General features: G+C 44.1%; 1 protein-coding gene across 2 annotated transcripts in view; it reads left to right on the top strand.

Annotated features, from left to right (window-relative positions):
- The window catches only part of DNAJC5 (DnaJ heat shock protein family (Hsp40) member C5), a 93,935-nt gene that overhangs the window by 12,264 nt on the left and 58,853 nt on the right, over positions 1-22,818 (top strand). The window contains exon 2 of one of the 2 annotated variants that reach the window (XM_033914395.1): positions 21,287-21,442. The gene's annotated coding sequence lies outside the window, so the exon portion shown is untranslated. Of the gene's footprint in view, positions 1-21,283; positions 21,443-22,818 lie in introns of both variants that reach the window. The other variant, XM_033914394.1, reaches the window with a different exon arrangement.

Below are 22,818 nucleotides of genomic sequence, written 5' to 3'. Positions count from 1 at the left end.
GCTGAACATTAAAAAAACCCGGCTTGGAGATTTCAGCCCGTAGCGAACTTATGCTCCAGGGCTCTAACGTGTGCGTGCCGGCTTCCCTTCTCTTCCCTCTGAAACCGGAAGTTATGTCCGGGGGGGGGAGAAGGGAAGCCGGCACGCACATGTTGAGAGCCCTGAAGCAAGCGTTCGCTACAGGCTAAGGCGGGAGACAGGTTAGTGAAGCATTTGCTCTTCTTGCTGCCGGGTCCTGCCTACTTTCTGTTTCCGCGAAGGCAGGACCCAGCAGCATTTCCTCCAATAGGTCGATCGCGATCTTGGGCCGATCAGCCTTCCTCTCCCCGACGGCAGAATTGACGTCGGGGAGAGGAATGCTGGTCGGCCGAAGCAGGGAGAGCTTGGGGCGGCATCGGCTTTCGGGCCTGTTATTGGTGGCGGTTTGGGTCCTGGTCCCCGATGGCAGTGGCAGTGGCTTGGGGGAGGGCGGGGAGAAAGAAAGAAAAAGGGCAGGCAGGGAGACAGAAGGAAAGAAGAGAAACAGAAAAAAAAGAAAGAAAGGGCAGGGAGAGAAGAAGGAAAAGTTGGGGGAGGGAATGAGGTCTGGAGGAGAGGAAGCATACAGGCTAAAAGAAGGGAAGAAAGATTGGATGCACAGTCAGAAGAAGAAAGTGCAACCAGAGACTCATGAAATCACCAAACAAGGTAGGAAAAATGATTTTATTTTCAATTTAGTGATCAAAATGTGTCTGAATTTATATCTGCTGTCTATATTTTACACTAAGGTCCCCTTTTACTAAACCGCAATAGAGGTTTTTAGCGCAGGGAGCCTATGAGTGTCGAGAGCAGTGCTGGGCATTCAGCGCAGCTCCCTGTGCTAAAAACTACTATCGTGGTTTAGTAAAAAGGGAGGGGGTATATTTGTCTATTTTTGTATGGTTGTTACTGAGGTGACAGTGCATAGAGTCATCTGCTTTGACCTCTTTGAAAAACTCTGGAATAGGAATGATGATTAACATTTTCTTTGCATACAGTGTGCTTTGTGTTTTTTTTTTATTTTATTGTTGGTAGATCATTTTGACTTGGTCATTTTAAAAGTAGCTCTCAAGCCCAAAAAGTGTGGGCACCCCTGCTCTAGAACATCGCTCCTTAGTTTTATCAAATGGTGCAGTGAGGGGCCAGCACTTTACATCTTATCACCTCATTATTTCTTTTTTCTCCTCATGTACAAATTTAAAATTTGTTTATTCATGAAAAAACCAGAAACATACAAAATATATAGTACACCAAAAAGTCCAGTACAAAGCAAACAGTTGTAACATGACTCTTAGTGACAAGGCCAACATAAAGCGACAAGGAGAACAGTACCAGACGCTCACCCACCCCCAGAACCCTCCCACTCCCTCTTCCCCTCCCCCCCCCAAGGACCTGGAAACAAGACAAGAATAGTGTTATAGGAAGCAAAAGAAAAAAAAAATTAATACTATTTTCTAAGAAATAGAAATTATTCAACCATGCCTCCTAGCCTTCCAATCAATATGTGGCGTCAAATTTAAAAGGGCACACCCCAAATCTTTAACCATAAGCATCCCACAAATATCTGATAAATAATGATTAGTTTTTAATTATGTAGTATGAGGTTGTATATTTATGCAATGTTTAATTTTTTTGTTAAATGAATTCCATTAATCACGTACTGTATATACTCAAATATAAGTCGATCCGAATATAAGTTGAGACCCCATTTTTCCCAAAAAATCAATTACTGCAATGCTCTACTCAAGGGAATAGCCCAAAATGAAATTAGACTTTTACAGATCATTCAAAAAGCCTCAATTAAACTTATAATGAAAGCAAGGAAATTTGATCATGTCACTCCCCTTCTTAAGAAAGCGCACTGGCTCCCAGTCGCGCATCGTATACAGTATAAATTAAGTCTGCGTACCTTCAAGTCTCTGTTATATAAAACTCCAGCTTTCATTTACAAATCATTGATTCCCTATACCCCAACCAGATCACTGAGGTCTATCGATCAACATTTATTCCCTCACTTAAAGTTATTAATACACGGCGGCATTTTATTTTTTCTGTCACAGCTCTTCAAACCTGGAACTCCCTCCCTATTTACCTAAGAGAAGAAAACAACTTAGATCAGTGGTCTCAAACTCAAACCCTTTGCGGGGCCACATTTTGGATTTGTAGGTACTTGGAGGGCCGCAGAAAAAAATAGTTAATGTCTTATTAAAGAAATGACAATTTTGCATGAGGTTAAACTCTTTATAGTTTATAAAACTTTCCTTTAACAGTTAAAAGGAAAGATATATAAACTATAAAGAGTTTTACCTTATGCAAAATTGTCATTTCTTTAATAAGACATTAACTATTTTTCTGCGGCCCTCCAAGTACTCTATTTTTTCTGCAGCACTCACATTTAAAGTTTAATATCTTTTCTTTCTCAAAACTGCCACATTTCAATCACTAAATTGAAAATAAAATCATTTTCCTACCTTTGTTTGGTAATTTCATGAGTCTCTGGTTGCACTTTATTCTTCTGACTGTGCATCCAATATTTCTTCCCTTCTTTCAGCCTCCTGTATGCTTCCTCTCCTCCAGACCTCATTCCCTCCCCCAACTTTTTCTTTCTTTCTCTATGTCTGTCTTTCTCTGATTCTGTGTCCTATTTTTTGCTTTGTTTCTGGCTCCCTGTCCCCCCCTTCTTTCTTTCTTCCTTCCTGCCCTCCTCCATGCCGCTGCTGCTGCTGCCGCCATTGGGAACAGGCCCAGATCTCCATGCTTCTCTTCTCCACGGGACCGACCGCCCGACATCAATTCTAACGTCGGAAAGGACGTTCCGGGCAGCCAGGCAGCGATTGGCTAGCCAGAACGTACTCTCGACGTCAGAATTGACGTCGGGCGGTGAGAGAAGCAGGGAGATCAAAGAGCACGGTGCTGGCCTGTTCCCCGATGGCAGCTGTGAGAAGGGAAGGGAAGCAGGTTGGGCACCACTGCTCTAGACGAGCCGCACTCTAGGGAGAACAGTGGAGGGTGGCCAGCTGTGCGGACTGCCCCCCCCCTTGGTATGCCACTGGAGCAGCAGCGTGTCTGGCTGGCTCGTTCCGTTCAAAGCCGCGGGTGGCAGCTCCTTGCGAGATCCACGCCTGTGTCTGAAGCCTCTCTGATGTTGTGATGTCAGAGAGGCTTCCGATGCAGGAGTGGATAGCGCAAGGAGCCGCCAACCCGCGGCTTTGAACGGAACGAGCTGGCCAGACACGCTGCTGCTCCAAAAGGAAGAGAATGATCCAGTCCAGACCGCGGGCCGCAAATAAAACCTGGAGAGCCACATGCGGCCTGTGGGCCGCATGTTTGAGACCGCTGACTTAGATAAATTCAAGAGCAAACTAAAAAGCTTTCTTTTTCAAAGATGCTTTTGATACTTAAAAAACTTGACTAGGAGTTTCAGTTCATTCCCATAACCTCCTTAAGGTTCATTGTTTATTCCCCCCCTATTGTTTTTTTACCATAATTGTCTTCTTTCCTATCAGCAATTTGTATTTCTCTATCCACTCTTTTCCCTCGTTTTTTATTTGTTTATACTGTTAGTCAATAACTTGTTATGTTTGTTTAGCGTCTCTGTTTTGCTGCCCCTTTATTATGTGTAATTTTAAAGATATGTACATCACTTAGAAATTTGAGTAAGAGATTAATCAAATATACAATTAAACTTGAAACTTGAAAAAAATGGTTGACTTAAATATAAGTCGGGCGGCTTAATATTCAAGTGCGCTGTCAGGCTCTGCACCCAGCTCACTTTCTGCCAGGCACAGCACCCAGCACCCTTCCCTCCCTCCCCTGTCAGGCATTGCATCCAACCCCTTCCTTCCTTCCTTCCCTCCCCTGTCTGGCATTGCACCCAGCACCCTTCCCTCCCTCCTTCACCTGTCAGGCACTGCACCCAGCTCCCTTCCTGTCAGGCATTGCACACAGCCCCCTTCCTTCCCTCCCTCCCCTGTCAGACACTGCACCCAGCACCCTTCCTTCCCTCTCCCGTCAGACTCTGCACCCTGCGACCCTCGCTGCCGCTGTGCACCCTGCTGCCCTCCCTATCCTAGACTCAGGCTCATACCTCTACTGATGATCGTCGGTGGAGGTGCAGCGGGCAGGAGCGAACTTTCTAAGTTCCTGCTCCGCTATTAACTGGCTTCCCTGTCTTCGGCTGCTGAGAAGCAAAAGCAGGTGCGCAATTTTGCGCTGCTGCTCAGTGCTGAGCGGCTTCCTTAATGGCTCCTGCAAATTCTCATGAGAATTCATAATAATAGTACTAATTGTAATGTAATTTTTTCCATTCAGTTTTCATATACACACAATATATTTATTTATTTAAAAATTTATATAACGCTTAATAACTATACAGTTTACAAAATTACATGCATACATATTTAAGAAATGCTAAACATGTTTCAACAAGACAAACACAAGAAGACGTTAACAGTATCATTATCTTATTAATAAATAATGGTAACCACAAAATTAAAAAAACACAAAGCACAGAAAATGTTATCATTTATATTCAGGGTTTTTTCAAAGAGGTCAAGACAGATATAACTAAAATATGCAATGCCACCTTAGTAACCACTATAGAAAAATAGACAAATATAGTGCAAAATATAAGACAGCAGATATAAATTCTCAAAACTGACACATTTTGATCACTAAATTGAAAATAAAATAATTTTTCCTACCTTTTGCTGTCTGGTGATTTCATGAGTTTCTGGTTGCACTTCCTTCTGACTATGCATACAATATTTCTTTCTTCCTTCTGCATGCTTCCTCTCTTCCAGACCTCATTCCATTCTCCAACCAACATCTCCCTCTGTCCTTCCTTGAGTCCAACTTTTTCTTCCTATCTCACTGCCTGCCCTGTGCCACCCAACACACTCCATTCCCTCCCCCAAGTTCTTCTTCCTCTCTCCCTGCCTGCCCCTTGCCACCCAAAAACACTCCATTCCCTCCAACTTTTTCTTATCTCCCTGCCTGCCCCCTGCCACCCAACACACTCCATTCCCTCACCCAACTTTTTCTTCCTCTCTCCCTACCTGCCGCCCAACACACTCCATTCCCTCCAACTTTTTCTTCCTTTCTCCCAGCCGTCAAAAGGGCGCCGGACAATGGTGTGCTTACAAACCCGCCTTGACATTCGAGTACAAGACAATTGCGCACCACCATATTTCTTAATTTTTCCACTCTCGGGGGGTGGGGGGGGTGTTTCACGCTCTGCTTGAGGGTGGGTTATGGATGTATGTGGGCGGTGTGTGGTGATGTTGCTGTTGGATGGGAAGAGAGATACTTGGGCTGAATGAAGTCTGAATCTGGAGGATGCAAGAGAGAGAAATCCTAGAAGGTGGTAAATCCTAGGAGAGAAGACAAGGCCAAGTGTTGTGCCTAGGGTGGGAAAAAAAGTTCCATGAACCATAAGGCCAGCCACCTAACTGAGCCTAAAATAGAAATTGTCTAATACATCTAGATCTGAAATAGTTTCTGAAAAATAACAGAACAGTTTAAACTAATAAAGCTGTTTATTTCTGGAGCCACAGGCTCTTGAGTTACACAAACTCTCTGTCTCCTATGAAGAAGACTTGCTTTTTTATTTCTGTACTCAAATGTACATTACATTTTTTAGTACATTGCTGGGTTGTGGTTGGATTTAGGTGTCTGTGTGTTCAAAACTTGTTAAGTCTTAGGGGTTGGATTCATTAAGTTTTTGTGCAAGATGGCAGAGATCCCAGCTTGGTTGGTCTTTTTGTACTACCTAGTTTTAAGTCTTATGTATTTTCTCCGACCAGCGTGGAATGTGATCTGGTTTTAATTTTAGTTCTATATTTTACATAGAAACATAGAATATGACGGCAGAAAAGGGCCGACGGCCCAACAAGTCTGCCCAATCATGATCCCTTCCACCCTCGAGAAACTATCCCCTATCATACCTCTGTAGCGACCCCACACGTTTGTCCCATTGTCTCTTGAAGTCGAGCGTGCTACTAGCCTCGACTACCTGACGTGGAAGACCATTCCATCTACCAATCACCCTCTCGGTAAAGAAGTATTTTCTGGTGTCCCCATGAAATCTTCCTCCCCTAAGTTTTAGCGGATGTCCTCTTGTCACCGTGGGACCGTAAGAGTAAAGATTTCCTCCTCCTTCTCGATGCGGCCCGTTATGTACTTGAAAGTTTCTATCATGTCCCCCCTTTCTCTGCGCTCCTCGAGCGAGTATAAGCGCAGACTGCTCAGACGATCTTCATTATGAAAGATCTTTAAGTCCTAAGACCATCCTTGTGGCCTTGTGTGTTTTGTCAACAAGCATAGCTTCCTTTAAGTTTTCCCTTCATTTATTATTTTATTTTCATTTACAATTTACTGTAAAAAAAAAGATAATGTGAATTATAAAACTTGACTGTGAAATGCTTTGGGTTGCCATTTTTGTTTTCTAACTAGTAATTGAGAAAAAGGACTTAACCCTTCATATGTCCTATTTCATGTAGAATGTGAACGTGTAATGAGATTAGTTTTAGAAGATACAATCACATGCTTTGCTGTGACTCACCAAAGAGAAGCATGACTACAGAGTTGCAGTGAATGGGGCTCATGGGCTTAAACAATTCTTACTGACAGTGTACAAAGGTGTTCAAAAGCTTACAGAATACAGTGGTACCTCGGTTTACGAGTGTTTTGCAAGATGAGCAAAACAGTCAGCAAACTTTTGTCTCGTAAATCGAGCACTGCCCCAATAAACGAGCATTCAGCAATGGTGGCCCAGGGGTGAATACCTGCCTACAGGTGCTGCAGCGATTCCAAAGTGTGGTGCCTTCCTTCCCTCGGGGTCCTCGTGCGGCTGCCCTCCCGTTTCCGCCGATGCCTCTGCCATCCATAAGCACCTCCCGGCTCCTGATCCAAGCCGGCCGCCATCCTGAATGAGCATGCACACAGCTTCACCTCTCCTCTCCTAAGTCAGCTGCTGCCCCGACAACATGCTCACCACATACAAGCACGCAGGACATAGGAAAGATACTATCAAAGACCTGAAAATACAGGCCTGTCACTTCCTTGTTAAACATCACTGGCTGCCACTTTCTTATAGGTTGCAGTTCAAAATTTTGTTGTTAATCTACCATGCTTTCTGGGTAAATCACTCTGTATATTTCTTTTTGGCCCTTAAAACTTCCTGTCATTTGCCCCTACATCTTGAGTTGAAGGTTATTCACTGGATATTCTTTTCATACTTAATTCCCTCTTTCCAGTGCAATTGGTTGAGACATTCTAGACATGTGATTATCTGACATGGTAAAACGGGGAGACAAGACATTTTTTAGATATATTAGTGATAGGAAGAAGCAGGGCTGTGGAGTCGGAGTCGGAGTTGGAGGAAATTTCAGGTACCTGGAGTCGGAGTCAGAAGTACAAAAAACTGAGTAGTCGGAGTCGGAACATTTATCTACCGACTCCATTTTTGAACTTGGCATACCAATCACGAGCGATTCTTTCAGCTATAGCACCCACTATATACACAGCACAAATGTTGCGAGCAGCTTCTGCGACCTTAGAACCTTGATTAAAAGCAAAAAGAAGGTGGTGTCGAAAATGCTCATTTCTCTCAACTTGACATTCCATTTTAACGATCTGAAAATTAACCAGTGCTGTGGAGTTGGAGTCTCGGAGTCGGAGGAAATTTCGGGTACCTGGAGTTGGAGTCTGAAGTACAAAAAACTGAGGAGTCGGAGTCGGAACATTTATCTACCGACTCCACAGCCCTGGGAAGAAGTGCAAAAGTGGCATTATGAGACTCAAAGGTGAAGGAGAGGAATATGTAGAAGCTGATAAAGAAAAGGCCGAATTGCTTAACAAATATTTCTGTTCTGTGTTCACGGCTGAAGTGCCGGGAGCAGGACCGCAGAAGACAAATGTGAATAGGGATGGAGGAATAATAGACCCTGATCGATTTTCAGAGGGTTATGTACATGAGGACCTAGCTAAAATAAAGGTAAACAAAGCGATGGGGCCAGATCCCGTTGCATTTCCTCCTGGGTGATACTAATGACCAATACACTTCCCCCCCGAATCCGCTATTTCAGCATCCGCAGATTTGGTTATTCGCGGTTTTAAACCCAAAAACCCATTTTAATTTTGGGGGTTATTTTAAGCCCTGTAAGCTCCCCCTTAAGCCTTACCTGGTGGTCTAGCGGGTTTTCGGGGCAGGAGTGATCTTTCCACATTCCTGCCCTGTGCAGATCGCTCACAGGAAATGGCTCGAGAAACTACGGGAGCTCAAGGCAGCCATTTCCTGTGAGCGATCTGCACAGGGCAGGAGCGTGGGAAGATCGCTTCTGTCCCAAAAACCCGCTAGACCACCAGGTAAGGCTTAAGGGGGGGCTTACAGGGCTTAAAATAGCCGGGGGGAAGCGGGGGTTAGGGGCAGAACCGGCCCAAATATTATTCAAGTTTTTTTAATATTCGCGGGCCGGCTCTTTTCCTAACCCTCATGGAAACGGAGGGAGAAGTGTACCAGCATTTACAGTTGGAGGGTCATTGCAACGGACACTCAGTTCAGAGTTGTTGGAGTGACTCGGCAGGAATGGTCCATAAATCACTTCAGGCACTGGAGAAGTCTCTGGAAGGCAATGCAGTCAGTCTTCTCAGACAATGCAACAGTGGTGGGCTATGTCAAGGCAGGAGTGCTCTGTTGTGCTTAGAAGCTCAACTCCTCTTTCAGTGGACAGGAGCTCATTTGCAGACTCTGGGCTGCGTACGTAGTGGGAGTGGAAAATGTGCAGGCTAACTTTCTCAGTCGACAAGACACTTGATCCGGGGGAATGGTCTTCAGGCATTCAATGGCGTAGTTCGGTGGTGGAGGCCTCCACAGATGGATCTTATAGCCTCGGCAGTAAACACAAAGATGAGTCGAGTGTTGTAGTTGACAGCTATAACAATCGTGATGACAGCTGCGGAAGCCTAAGAGAACACAGAGATGACTTGCTTTTACAGCCAAAGATACAAGCCTGGAAGCGACTCATCTGAAATATCTCACTTGGAAAGTGGTTTTTCTCATTGCTTTTATGTCTACTCAAAGGGTCAGCGAGCTACAAGCTTTAGTTGCAGACCCACCTTTCACAGTATTCCATCATGACAAGGTGGTCCTCCATTCTCATCCTAAATTCTTGCCTAAAGTGGTTTCAGAATTTCATCTCAATCAATCCATTGTACTTCCATTGTTTTTTCCAAAGCCTTATTCTCATCCTGGAGAATCAGCTCTTCATACTCTGGACTGTAAGCATGCTTTGGCTTTCTACTTGCAAAGAACTAAGCCATACAGATCTGCACCTCAACTTTTTGATTCCTTTGATCCAAACAAGTTGGGACATCCGAATTCCAAGCGCACCATCTCCAACTGGTTAGCTGCTTGCATCTCTTTCTGCTATGCTCAGGCTAGACTTTATCTACAGAGTCGAGTCATAGCCCATAAAGTCAGAGTCATGGCGGCATCAGTAGCTTTCCTTAGATCTACTCCTATTCAGGAAATTGTGTAAAGCTGCCACTTGGTCCTCGTCACCTCTTATTATTGTCTGGATGCTTTTTCCAGATGGGATGGCCATTTCGGCCAGGCAGTGTTACAAGATTTGTTCTCCTGCATTGCCAACACTCCCACCATCCCATTCTGGTTAGCTTGGAGGTCACCCACATGTTGAGAATAGGCTGCCTGCTTGTCCTGGGATAAAGCACAGTTACTTACTGTAGCAGGTGTTATCCAGGGACAGCAGGCTGCTATTCTCGCAACCCACCCACCTCCCCAGGTTGGCTTCTTTGCTAGCTATCTGAACTGAGGAGACATGCGCCCTTGCATGCGTGGTGCAGCAGTCGCTAACTTTCTAAGTTCTGCAAGAAAATCAGCTTGCGAAGCTGTCAGCATCGGGGCGCCATGGATGACGTCACCCACATGTTGTGAATAGCTGCCTGCTGTCCCTGGATATCACCTGTTATGGTAAGTAACTGTGCTTTTTCACAGCTCGCCTTCCCTTGATACCCCTTCTCCGCACAGGCCGCAGTGAGAGCAGTTTTGGGCAGGGCTGCTGTACTCCCTTCCTCAGCTGACAAGCCCAAATGCAAAAGTGGGATAACTGCTGAAAGTTTGTTAACACATGTATTGTGAGAGTTCTATAATAATGAATAAACTTATATTTTTATTTGTTGACATTCATTTCCATGCATCCAACCCAGCAGTAATAATTCAAGAAACTAAATGTTAAATGAAACCACATGGCTACTGAGATATAAGCAGTTAATGCACTATTTACTGAAGAGCTCAGGTTTGGATTATGTGCCACCTGTCGCTCCTCTGTGACTCAGCTCTGCAGGTAAACCAGGTCTGATTAAGTAAACCAGGATGTCATCAAGTTCCTGATTGCCACTCAAGTAATGAGAATTTTTTTTTCTGACAATCTGAGTCATTCTAATTTTTCCTCCAAGTCTCACTAGGCACACACAGATCTGCAGAGATGAAGTTAAGGGCATTTTACTTATCTGGCTAAATTGTTCGAACAGTAATGCATCCTGAGTTCTGTACTGCTGGTCTGCAGAGAAGTTACACACCAAGAGTTTTACAAAAGCAGCTGCTTTCTTTGTATAAAAGTTCCTCTTCCCTACAACACAACTTGCACTACCCGACATATTACTACTACTGGGAGATCAGGTTTGACGTGGTTTAGGTCTTGGTTCAAGCAAGGTCAACAGATGGTGAAAGATCTATATAACTCCCAAAATTGGGAATTGTCTAAAGGAGTTCTAAAGAGCCTAGTTCAATCTTCATTTCTGCCCACTCCTAGAACATCTCTTCATTTAGAATCAAAAATGTTTTATTGGGTAAACAAAGTAAAAATACAATACAAGCAATGGAACCAGAAGTAACATACAATTATTCTAATTTGAATAATAAGAAGAAAGTTTTCACTACAGGAGTTTTAATTAGATTTCATGTCTAGCTTAGAAGCAAACACTAAATAAATCACACAGCATGCATGCCTTATAATCTTAAGGCTTTATATATTAATCTGATATCTCTAGAACCTTAACAAGTTTTAATTAAACACCTCAGTAATATTAAGATGAAAGCACTCCAGCAGCGAGAGGGATGCTATCTAGTCTTTTGCACCAAGTGTCACATATATGATTATCTCTCAGTTAGCAACAAGTTTATATGTGTGTGCTTGAAGCAAACAGCTCCTAGCTCTGTCTGTTCTCTTGAGGTTAGAGTAACAGGCTTGGAGGAGTTGAGTCAAAAAGGTACATAGAGGAGATCTATAAGGACGCTGTAGTGAAGTCCCACTTCCAGTCTGGCAGCTCCTGGGCCGTCTTGGAGGAGGGAAGGTCTCCTTAAAAAAAAGCATCAAGCAGGATTTGATTTAAATCACTAGTCAAAGAGACTTACCATAATCACGGTTTTCTACAGAAAGACTCATTCTTGCTGGTATAATCTTAAGACTCATTCTTGCTGGTATAATCTTAATACCTAAAACCAGATGAATGTGTCATTTTTTTTCCATTGTTTTTTATTAAGTTTTCAAAAAATAAACACCAAACAGCAACGTAGTGTACAACAATAAGCAGTGAGTTCCAACATTCAACCCAATTCCACTCCCATCCCTGTCGTCTCCCCCCCCAACAACAACAGTAATCACAAAGTGTAATAGAAATATTCCAGTCCAGTGTGTCTCATACCAGTGGAGATCAAATATTGAATAAATGACTGCAAGCCCGGGGAGTCAATGTATTCCAGAAGGGCTCCCAATGAGTCCAATGAAGAATGATACAGACGTTCCATGGAGGCTAGTTGTAACATCAACGAACGCCAATATGCAAGCGTAGGAGAGTCTGAAGAGATCATAGAAACATAGAACATGATGGCAGAAAAGGGCCACGGCCCATCTAGTCTGCCCACACTAATGGCCCACCCCCTAACTACCTCCATGAAGAGATCTCACATGCCAATCCCATCTTTTCTTAAAATCTGGCACGCTGCCTGCCTCAATTACCTGTTGTGGAAGATTATTCCAGCGATCAACCACCCTTTCGGTGAAGAAATATTTTCTGGTGTCGCCATGAAATTTCCCACCCCTGATTTTCAACGGATGCCCTCTTGTTGCCGTGAGTTCTTTAAGGAAAAAGAGATCCTCTTCCACCTCGATACGGCCTGTGACATATTTGAACGTCATTTTCTATGTTTCTATGTCTCTATCATGTCTCCCCTCTCTCTGTGTTCCTCGAGTGAGTACAGCTGCAACTTACCCAGTCGTTCCTCATACGGGAGATCCTTGAGTCCATTGAGTGGCCATTCGCTTAACCGACTCAACTCTCTGCACATCTTTTTGATAATGCAGCCTCCAGAATTGTACACAGTATTCCAGATGGGGTCTCACCATGGATCTGTACAACGGCATTATGACCTCGGGCTTACGGCTGACGAAACTTCTAAGGATACAGCCCATGATTTGTCTAGCCCTGGATGAAGCTTTCTCCACTTGATTGGCAGTCTTCATGTCTTTGCTAATGATCACCCCCAAGTCACGTTCTGCTACAGTCCTTGCTAGGATCTCACCATTTAGGATGTAAGTCCTGCATGGATTTTTGCCACCAAGGTGCATGACCTTGCATTTTTTGGCATTGAAACTTAGTTGCCAAGTCATTGACCAATGCTCCAGTAGGAGTAGGTCCTGCGTCATACTGTCGGGCATTGAGCTTTTGTCGGGCACTGTGCTTTCATCTGTTGTGCAGTTGCCTACCATGTTGCATAGTTTGGCGTCATCGGCGAATAATGTAATTTTACCTCAAAGCCCCTCAGCCAAGTCTCTTACGAAGATGTTAAATAGGATCAGGCCCAAGACCAAGCCCTGCGGCACTCTGCTGATCACCTCCGTCATATCGGATAGGGTACCGTTTACCACTACCCTCTGAAGTCTACCTCTAAGCCAGTCCCTAACCCATGCGGTTAATGTTTCACTCAGTCCCATCGAACCCATCTTGCTCAATAACCTGCGGTGTGGGACGCTATCAAACACTTTGCTGAAGTCCAAGTACATGATGTCCAGGGACTCCCTTATATCCAGCTTTCTTGTTACCCAGTCAAAGAAGCTGATCAGATTTGATTGGCAGGACCTTCCCTTCGTAAAACCATGTTGATGGGGATCTCGTAGATTCTCCTTGTTCAGGATCGTATCCAATTGGCGTTTGATTAGTGTTTCCATAAGTTTACTCACTATCGATGTGAGACTCACCAGTCTATAATTCTCAGCCTCCGTCCTGCATCCCTTTTTGTGGAGTTGAATGATGTTAGCCATTTTCCAATCCAACGGGACTCTTCCTGTACTTAGGGAAAGATTGAAGAGCGCGGATAACGGTTCCACTAGGACATCACTCAACTCCCTGAGCACCCTGGGGTGTAGTTTGTCCGGTCCTATAGCTTTGTTCACCTTGAGTCTTGATAGCTCCTCGTAGACACTGCTGGGCGTAAACTCGAAATTTCGAAATGGGTCTTCTGAGTTTTTCCCTCGTCAGCAGCTGAGGGCCGGATCCCGGCACCTCGCAAGTGAAGACCGAGCAGAAGTATTCATTTAAAAGTTTGGCTTTGTCGGAGTCCGATTCTACATAGGTCCCGTCGGGTTTCCTAAGGCGTACTATCCCATCTGTGTTTCTTTTTCTGTCACTAATATGCCGGAAGAAGGATTTATCGCCCTTCTTGATGTTCTTCGCAAGGTTCTCCTCCATTTGGAGTTTGGCCTCCCAACAGTATCGCATGATCCAGAAAACTCCAAAATCCCTTCGGGGCGGATCTAGGAAGAGACTCCAAAGTAAACAACATGACCAGGCGAAATGTATATTGATAATGCCACATGGTCATTATATGCTGGTGGATATGTTGCCAAAACAACCACACCTTCACACAGGACCAAAACTGGTGACCAAGAGTAGCAGGAGAATATTGGCATTTAAGGCAGTGGTCTGAAATGCACATTTTCGCCCGATACATATAAGATGGAGTTCGGTAAAGCCGTAACAAAAATTTATAGTTCATTTCAATCAATGTCACTTGAGGCATCAAGCGAGCCGCTCTATGAAGCCCTCACTTAATTATAAAGGCAGAAACCTCGCAGGGCAAATCCATGGACCATTTGGTGGTGTAAGAGTCATAAGAAAGTTCACCCAGACACTCCTGAAGATGATGATGATGAAATTGCAGAGGGATCGATACCTGTGCAGACAAACTGAAGGCTTCAGAAAGTAACTCCATGCGCCTATCCGTGAGACAGTCATGCGGGAGAGAGCGGATATAAGAAGATAGTTGAAAGTATGAATACCAATGTTGAGTAGTCCAACCATGGTCCCTTTGAAGTTCTCCCAAGGATCTCAAGGTTCCATTAGAATGGACCAATTGAAAGATGTAACGATTAGAGGCTTGAGACCATACAGAGGAAGATTCTGGCGACAGTCCAGGGAGGAAATCTCCACTTCCAAGCAATGGCAAGTATGGTGTTACGTGGTAAGAAATATGAAGATGCTGACAAAAAATCCTCCATTATCGTCTCAAAGGTAGTAAGAAAAGGTCCCATGCCAATGATATCCTCGGAGGCAAATGTTTAGCATGAAGTAATTAGCTGAAGTGGTAAGAATCACAAAGGGAGAGTTCCTGACTAGTAGCTGAAAAATGTCAAGTCCCCCTAAACCAGTCATTAAGATGTCTCATTTGGCAAGCCTGAGTCTAATACTACGCAAGCCCAAACCACCTCTGAGCCATATGAGACAAAGACATCCTAGCTTTTTTCCCATTCCACAAATAGAGTTGTAGATCTTTCCCAATTTCCTTGTCATGCTTAACAGATAACAGTACAGGTAACATTTGAAAAATATAGAGCCACTGAGGCACCAACACCATGTTATATAATGCAATCTTCCCCATCAAGGAAAGCGGGTACACCCTCCAGTTTTGCAATTTGTGCTTAGTGGCCTGCAAAAGTGGAGTAATATTTAAAGAGTAGAATTGGGAAAGATCAAGAGAAATGAGGATACCCAAATAAGTCAAACAGCTTGGGGCCCAAGTAAGAGGAAAAACACCCTCCCAAACATTCGGAATCTCAGGAGATAATGGTAAAACCATCGATTTTTGTTTATTTAACACCAGGCCGGAGTATATGCTATATTCATCCAGTAAATCTAATGCTCGCGTAAGGGATCTCTGCTGGTCTCCTAAAGTCAATAAGAGATCATCCGCAAAGGCCAGCACTCGCAACTGTGAAGCACCCTCAGGTAAGCCCTGTATCTCATCATCGAGCATAAGCGTACGTAAAAAGGGGTCTAATAAAGAAGGAAAAGAAGAGGTGTCAACGGACTACCCTGTCTAGTTCCTCTTTTGATCTGAAATGGAAGTGTGCAGGCGCCATTCACTAAGATACACGCTGTAGGGTCTTTGTATAGCAAACAAATCATCCCATAAAACTAACCATCAAAGCCCATATAAGTGAGCACTTGAAATAGATATTGCCAATTTACTTGATCGAAAGCCTTAGTGGCATCCAGGCCAACCAATATCCCCTTAATGCCTGTGTCCTTCACGCATTGCTTAGTAGTTAATAATCTACAGACATTCAGGACCAAGTGACGATGTTGTATGAAGCCAACTTGTTCTGGGATAATCAATTTAGGCAATAATAATGCCAGTTGATTGGCTAAAATTTTGTTCAGGATCTTAATATCCACATTAATAAGGGATATCGGGCGATAAGATTCAATATCGGCCTCCGGTTTTCCCGGTTTTGGGATTAAAGTTATGTGTGCGTGGTTCGCTCCCTTAGGGAACCCACCCTCTTCCAGGGCCGCCGTGTAATAATCCACTAAAGGACGACAGAGAGAAGGAAATAATAGTTTGCAAAACTCGGAGGAAAATTCATCCGGGCCCGGGGAAGTACAATTTTTGAGTTGCTTAACCACCCTCTGAAGCTCCTTTCCCTGTATAGGCCGATTCAAATGCAAGTGATCTGGAGAGGACAACCGTGGTACCCCCGCATCGGTCAAATAATCATCAGCCTCAGGACCCTCTAAGTTTTCCTTTGCAGAATAGAAAGCAGCGTAGTATTTGTGAAATCTATCTGCAATAGCAGGTGTAGTGGTCACCTCCACTCCCGAATTAAGGAGGAGGCGAGGGATATAGCGATTGGGCCGCCTAGGTCTCGTCAAGGTCGCCAGCAATCTCCCAGATTTATTTCCAAATTTATAATAATAATGAAATCTAGAATAATAAAGATAGCGCTGTGTATGCTAATGTAAAAGAGTGTTCAGGACAGCTTGTGTCGCTGTCAGGGCCTCCCTTGACTGGGAAGTGGGATGTGCGATGTGTGCCCGCTTCAGTGTTCTATAATCCCGTTCCAGGTGTAAAATCCCCTGAGTGAGTCTCTTTCTCTGGGCTACGACGTAGGAAATAATGTCTCCCCTAAGAACATACTTTGCCACCTCCCAAAATAATAACTGGGTATCCTTATGTTGAGAATTAAGTGACATAATCCTCCCACTTTGAAGTAAGATACCGAGTAAAGTCCGAGTTATTAATTAAATAGGAAGGAAATCTCCAAGTCCCTTGGATAGGAAATCCATCACCATGTAAAAGATCCACCCAAATGGGACAATGATCTGATACAGAGAGAGGACCCACCTCTGAAGAATGTACCTGGGAGAAGGAAGCCGTGGAAAGCAATATATAATCTATTCTGGAAAACGTAAGATGCACTCTCGATTGATGAGTAAAATCTCGGTCTGTAGAATGCAAAAGGCGCCACGGGTCAGTCAAATCTAAAGTATCGCAGAGAAAGGGGATACCCCTTGTTATACCAGGGTGTTGTGAAGGACCCGGTCCCGTTCTATCTAAATCTTGGTCCAACACCTGATTTAAGTCCCCCAATAATATCAGTGGAGATGTCTGGTCCCTAAGATCAAGGCTCACCAGTGAGGAAAAGAATTTGTGGTCATATTGGTTAGGTGCATATACTACCATAAGAAGATAGGATTGACCAGACATTGTAAGTTTGCACAAGAGAATTCTCCCATCTTTGTCCCCATATAAACGGTCCACCCGGCCTGGGAACCCCTTCCTTATTAAAAGTGCGACGCCTGCTTTCTTATTAGGTGAAGAAGCTGATATTACTTGGCCCACCCACCCTCTTTGTAGTTTGGCATGTTCTGCATCCGTAAGTCGGGTTTCCTGCAGGCATGCCAAATCCGCTTTATGATGTTGGAGACGTTGAAGCAGTTTAGTTCTCTTTACAGGAGATGTGACACCACCCACATTCCAGGACAGTATTCGAAAGGTCCTACCACTCACTGCCGAAAGAATAAGCACCTACCAACAGGCCCACTGGAAAAGACCCCCTGGGCGCCCAGCCCTCGCCCAGGAGACAATATCATAGCCGTTGGCTAATTTCAGGTTCATGCTCATTGCATGCAGCAAGTTGGTTCTTATTACTGCCATGTTCATGCATGTTTTGCATTTTTCCTGTTTATTAATTGTTTTCTTTTGTGTTGCAGAGCAGGACAGAATAGTGTTATACTTGTGGGGTAGTTCTCCATGCCCCCTTCTGTGTATGCTTTATTCCAGTGATGTTCAATTGCTTTTGGAATCAACTGTAGGGGGCTCTGTGTTCCTCTGCTGTATGGGAGGAGCCGAAAACAATGTTTGTGGCTTTCTACAAGACCTGGTTTCTGGGTACAGATTGAACACTTATTGTACAGATTTCTCCGTGTATTAACAGAAAGAAGATTACCAAAGGTAAGATCCTAATCCTCCATTCTGTACTTGGGGATCTGCATAGTGGTGCCTTCCCTTCAGATGTTATATTTTCTTTAAAAAAAAATTTTTTCTTTAAAATCTGTAGCTCTCTCCTAGACCCTAGCTTCTCAATGGTCTCGGGCTGCTGGGAATCTAGTGGATGTCAGCCTTATTCCCACAGATAAGAACATAAGAATTGCTGCTGCTGGGTCAGACCAGTGGTCCATCGTGCCTAGCAGTCCGCTCCTGTGGCGGCCCGTACGTCAAAGACCAGTGCCCTAATTGAGTTTAGCCTTACCTGCGTACATTCTGGTTCAGTTAATCTCATCTCTGGTAGACTGTTCCAATCTGATGCTGGGACTTCCATTCCAAATTCTATCTCCTCAGAAGGTATTAATGGTAGATGTACCCCGACTGGAATGTAGAGCCCATGCAGATGGGCTTCATATCTAGGGGAAATGGTCAGCTCAGGAAACAGAACTTCACATCAACCTCCTGGATCTCAGGGCTATATGGAAAGCCCTAAAGGCTCTTTGAGATCAGCTACAGAACCAAATTGTCCTAATTCAAATAGATAATCGGGTTGCAATGTTTTATGTGAACAAGCAGGGAGGTACAGGCTTCTACCACTTTTGTCAGGAGTGCTCCTTTGAGCCACATATCTTGCAGGCAAGGAAAACAGCCTCAGCAGGGTTTTGTAACCTCATGAGGGATCTCTCAACATGGGAGTAGTTCAAAAGATATTCCGAGAGTGAGACACCCTCTCGGTGGATCTTTTTGCCACACATCTCAACAACAAAATCCTGTAGTTCTGTTGTAGGATCGATTAACATGGCAGACTAGCATCAGATACCTTCCTTCTAAATTGGGAGACAGATCCATCAAGCCCAGTAGCCCATTCTCATGGTGGCCAAAACCCAAAGAGTAGCAACATTCCATGCTACTGATCCAGGGTAAGCAGAGGCTTCCCCTATGTCTTAATAACAGACTATGGACTTTTCCTCCAGGAATTTGTCCAAACCTTTCTTAAAACCAGCTAAGCTATTTGCTTTTACCACAATCTCTGGCAATGCGTTCCAGATCTTAACTATTCTTTGAGTGAAAAAATATTTCCTCCTAATGGTTTAAAAGTATTTCCCTGAAGTTTCATTGAGTGTCCCCTAGTTTTTGTAATTTTTGACGGAGTGAAAAATCGATCCACTTGTACCCATTCTACTCCACTCAGGATCTTGTAGTCTTCAATCATATCTCCCCTCAGCCTTCTCTTTTCCAAGCTGAAGAGCCCTAACATTTTTAGTCTTTCCTCATACAAGAGGAGTTCCATCCCCGTTATCATCTTGGACGCTCTTTGAATTTTTTCTTTTGCTGATCCTTGCATATCCTATGCATATCCTTTTATACATCTCATAAGAAGATCTTACAGAAACTCAAGCAAGATTGGGGAACCATGATCCTTATTGGCTGAGGCAGATCTGGTTCTCTCTTCTTCTGAGCTTATCCTCGGAAGAACTGTGAAGATTGGAGTGTTTACTGTCTCTCATTGTGCAGAGTGAGGGGTCTCTTCTGCATCCAGCCTCTAGTCTCTGGCCCTCACATCCTGGTTGTTGAGAGCATAGAGATGGAATCTCTTGGCCTGCCTATGGGTGTCCCCAGGACCTAGCTTACTTCCAGAAAAGACTCCACTTCCACTAAGAGATTTTAAAAGTGGAAGAGGTTTGTCATCTAGTGTGAGGGCAAGGCCCTAGATCTTTTTGCTTGTTCTACACAGAAACTGCTTGAATACTTCCTGCACCAAATCTTTAAGGGTTCACCTCGGTGTATTTAGTGCTTACCATTCTTGTGTAGGGGGCAAGTCTATCTCTGTACAGCCTCTAGTTTGCTTTGTGCGAGTTTTGTTATTGACATAGCTCTCTATCAAATCTCCTACTGTGCCATGGGATCTCAACATGGTCCTCACCCATCTGATATCTTTTGAGCCACTTGATTCCTACTACCTGAAGTTTTTGATCTGGTTTTGGTGGCAGTCACTTCAGCTCGCAGAATCAGTGAGCTACAGGTTCTAGTAGCTGATCCACCTTAAAATTAATCACTACAGAGTAGTTCTCTGCATGCACCCAAAGTTTCTTCCTAAAGTCATGATGAGTTCTGTCTTACTCATTCGCTCTGCCAACATTTTCCCCAAATCTCATGCTCATCTTGGTGAAAGCATACTGCAAACTTTAGATTACACTTCCCCCTCAATATTTGTCTGGAATAGGGGCAGAGCCGGCCCACAAATATTAAAAAACAACAAATAACTTTTAGGACCAGCTCTGACCACCCCCGCCCCCCTCCTGCGTCCCAGACCTTCCCTGGTGGTCTAGCGGTGACGCGGGGCAGGATCGATCTTCCTATGCTCCTGCCCCGTGCAGAGCCGCTATCAAAATGGCTGCCTTGAGTTCCTGTTGTAGTCTTGAAATGTCTCTATCTCCTGAAACCATGACTGAAGTATTGTTAAGAAAACAAAGCATTTTTCACTTAGAGCATTTTGAATAATTCTGCTTACTTTTTGCTATATATTCACTGTTTTAACTGGAAGAAATTGCTATGGCACATCCATAAAATATTCCAGCAGAAACATTTAGGGTGAAAATCTTTCAAGCCAATAGGGAATCACTAAACTGCAGAACTATTTCTTAGCAGTATTAATCAGGTGCAGTGCTTTCTCAGCTTCTCATCTGAAATAAGCATGCAGGAAACTAATTAACACATCTGCATATTCTTAGAGTAAGTCTGTGTTAAAATCTGCCATAAAGTGTTCTGTCCCTGTCTCTGGAAGCTGGAACTAACTCGGCAATGTTTTAGTTTTCTTAAATATTTTCAGAGGAGCTGTTTGTTGGCTCAGCTATGGATCTTTTCCCAACTGTTAGTGCTGGATGCATTAACAGTGGAACTGATACCAGGTCATGTCCCAGCAAACAGAGGACCAAACCAAGCACAAACTGCTCCGAATGGTTTTTATTACTCTAGACCAGGGATCTCAAAGTCCCTCCTTAAGGGCCACAATCCAGTCGGGTTTTCAGGATTTCCCCAATGAATATGCATGAGATCTGTGTGCATGCACTGCTTTCAATGCATATTCATTGGGGAAATCCTGAAAACCCGACTGGATTGCGGCCCTCAAGGAGGGACTTTGAGATCCCTGCTCTAGACCAGTCTTTCTCAACTTCTTCAAGCCAAGTACTACCTAAGTCTAACAAATATCAACCGAGTACCCCGACCCAAGCTCCTCCCCAGACCTGCCCAAGCTCTGCCCTTGACCCCTCCCCCATAATAATAGTACTAATTGTAATGCAATTTCTTCTATCCATTTTTTTCATATATGCACAATGTAATCTTATTCATACACCACAAAATTTAAAAAGCACACCGTACACAGAGAAAATCTTAATTATCATTTATTTATTTTTTCAGAAGAAGTTGCATCATTGGAGGCCAACCGGCCTAGCAAAGGTCACACAGTGAGCTGCTGCTGTTCGGGGGAAGGAGAGGAACCACGGCTGAACTAACGCTAGCGGCAGCTGCTTGGGGAAGTTAAAAGCACGCAGTGAGCTGCCGCTAGGGAGAGGAGAGGTACTGCTGAGCCAGCGATTCTATCAGGCAACCTTGGGGCCTTTGCTAGTCTTGCTCGCCTCCAATGATGCAACTTACTATTTCGTCAGAGGCAGGCTGGCCTAGCAAAGGTCACACAGTGAGCTGCTGCTGTTCGAGGGGAAGGGGAGGCTGGGGAGAGAAGACGAAGGTGGGAGATACGCAATGGCAGGAGGAAGGGAGACATACAGTTCTGGCGCTGTATATATGCGATGGCAGGAGGGAGGGAGACAAACAGCGCTGGCGCTGTATATACACGATGGCAGAAGGAAGTTGGGAGTCATACAGCGCCAGCGCCATGTACCCCTAGGGGTATGCAAACCTCGTGTTGAGAAACACTGGTTTAACTATCTCCTCCTGCTAATTGTAACCCCTACCCTAACATCCTGTTTATCTGTCTTGATTGATTGTAAGCTTTGTTTCCAGAAGTGAGAGGGATACAATATTTTCAACTTTTTCAGTCCACTTTACAGACAGTAAAATTTTGGCAAGATCTTTGGAGTCGTATTAAAATTATACATAATTTTAAAAATGTTTAAGGAAGTAAAGATTTTTATTTTTAAGAAATATGTTATAGGTTAATTGAACATTTGATGTTATATTAATGTAATTCTGGAGTCTGGCTCTTGCCAATTTTGTCTTGTGCGGGGACATCCTTCCTGCCAATTTTCGCAGGGGGGAGGGGTCGGTCCCTGGTGCTAGTTCGTCGGGGGGGGGGTTCGTCAGAGGGGGGATTAATTAGGCAATATTGTACATGTGTAACACATGCACAGCATCTGTGTCCATTTTAAAAATGTGCCGGTAAGAAAGGTAAGTAACTGGTGTTGATCAGTTGCTTTTTTTGTGCATCGCCAAGCAAATGTTAGTGCATCAATAACTCAGGTAATTTGCATGGGGGTTTTAATATTAAATAGCTAATTTGCATGGTCAGATCGGAAAATGGGCGATCGAGGGGAAAACACGTGATGATCCATTTTGTGCACAGGGTCAACAAATGCAATCGTTGCTAAAGCAATCAAACTGGTTTAGCGACGATCACTGACTTTAGTACCCTTGAGTAGTCAATCCCTTCTCGTGAGAATTCTTGACCCTCATTAGCATTCTTTTGCTCTCAACCCTTTGGATTGACCTCCAATTCCTCAGTTGTCTCTCTACAAGCAAGATGGTAGGAGCCAGTCTTTTTTGCTCATGTTTATTTTTCAGTTAAATTTTTTTTTTTTGGGGGGGGGGAAGTGGGGGTTGACCATTGCAAAGCTTTTCACTGCTGCAGAGGATCCCAGTCTTGGGACATCTCTTACTGCGGGAGGGCGCAGACTCTGAGGTTGAGGATCTGCTTCAAGGAGCAGACTTCTTTGCAG

This window comes from Geotrypetes seraphini, chromosome 11 (genome assembly GCF_902459505.1).
Source record: "Geotrypetes seraphini chromosome 11, aGeoSer1.1, whole genome shotgun sequence".
NCBI classification, from domain to species: Eukaryota; Metazoa; Chordata; class Amphibia; order Gymnophiona; family Dermophiidae; genus Geotrypetes; species Geotrypetes seraphini.
This window is presented reverse-complemented; position numbering and strand designations above follow the sequence as displayed.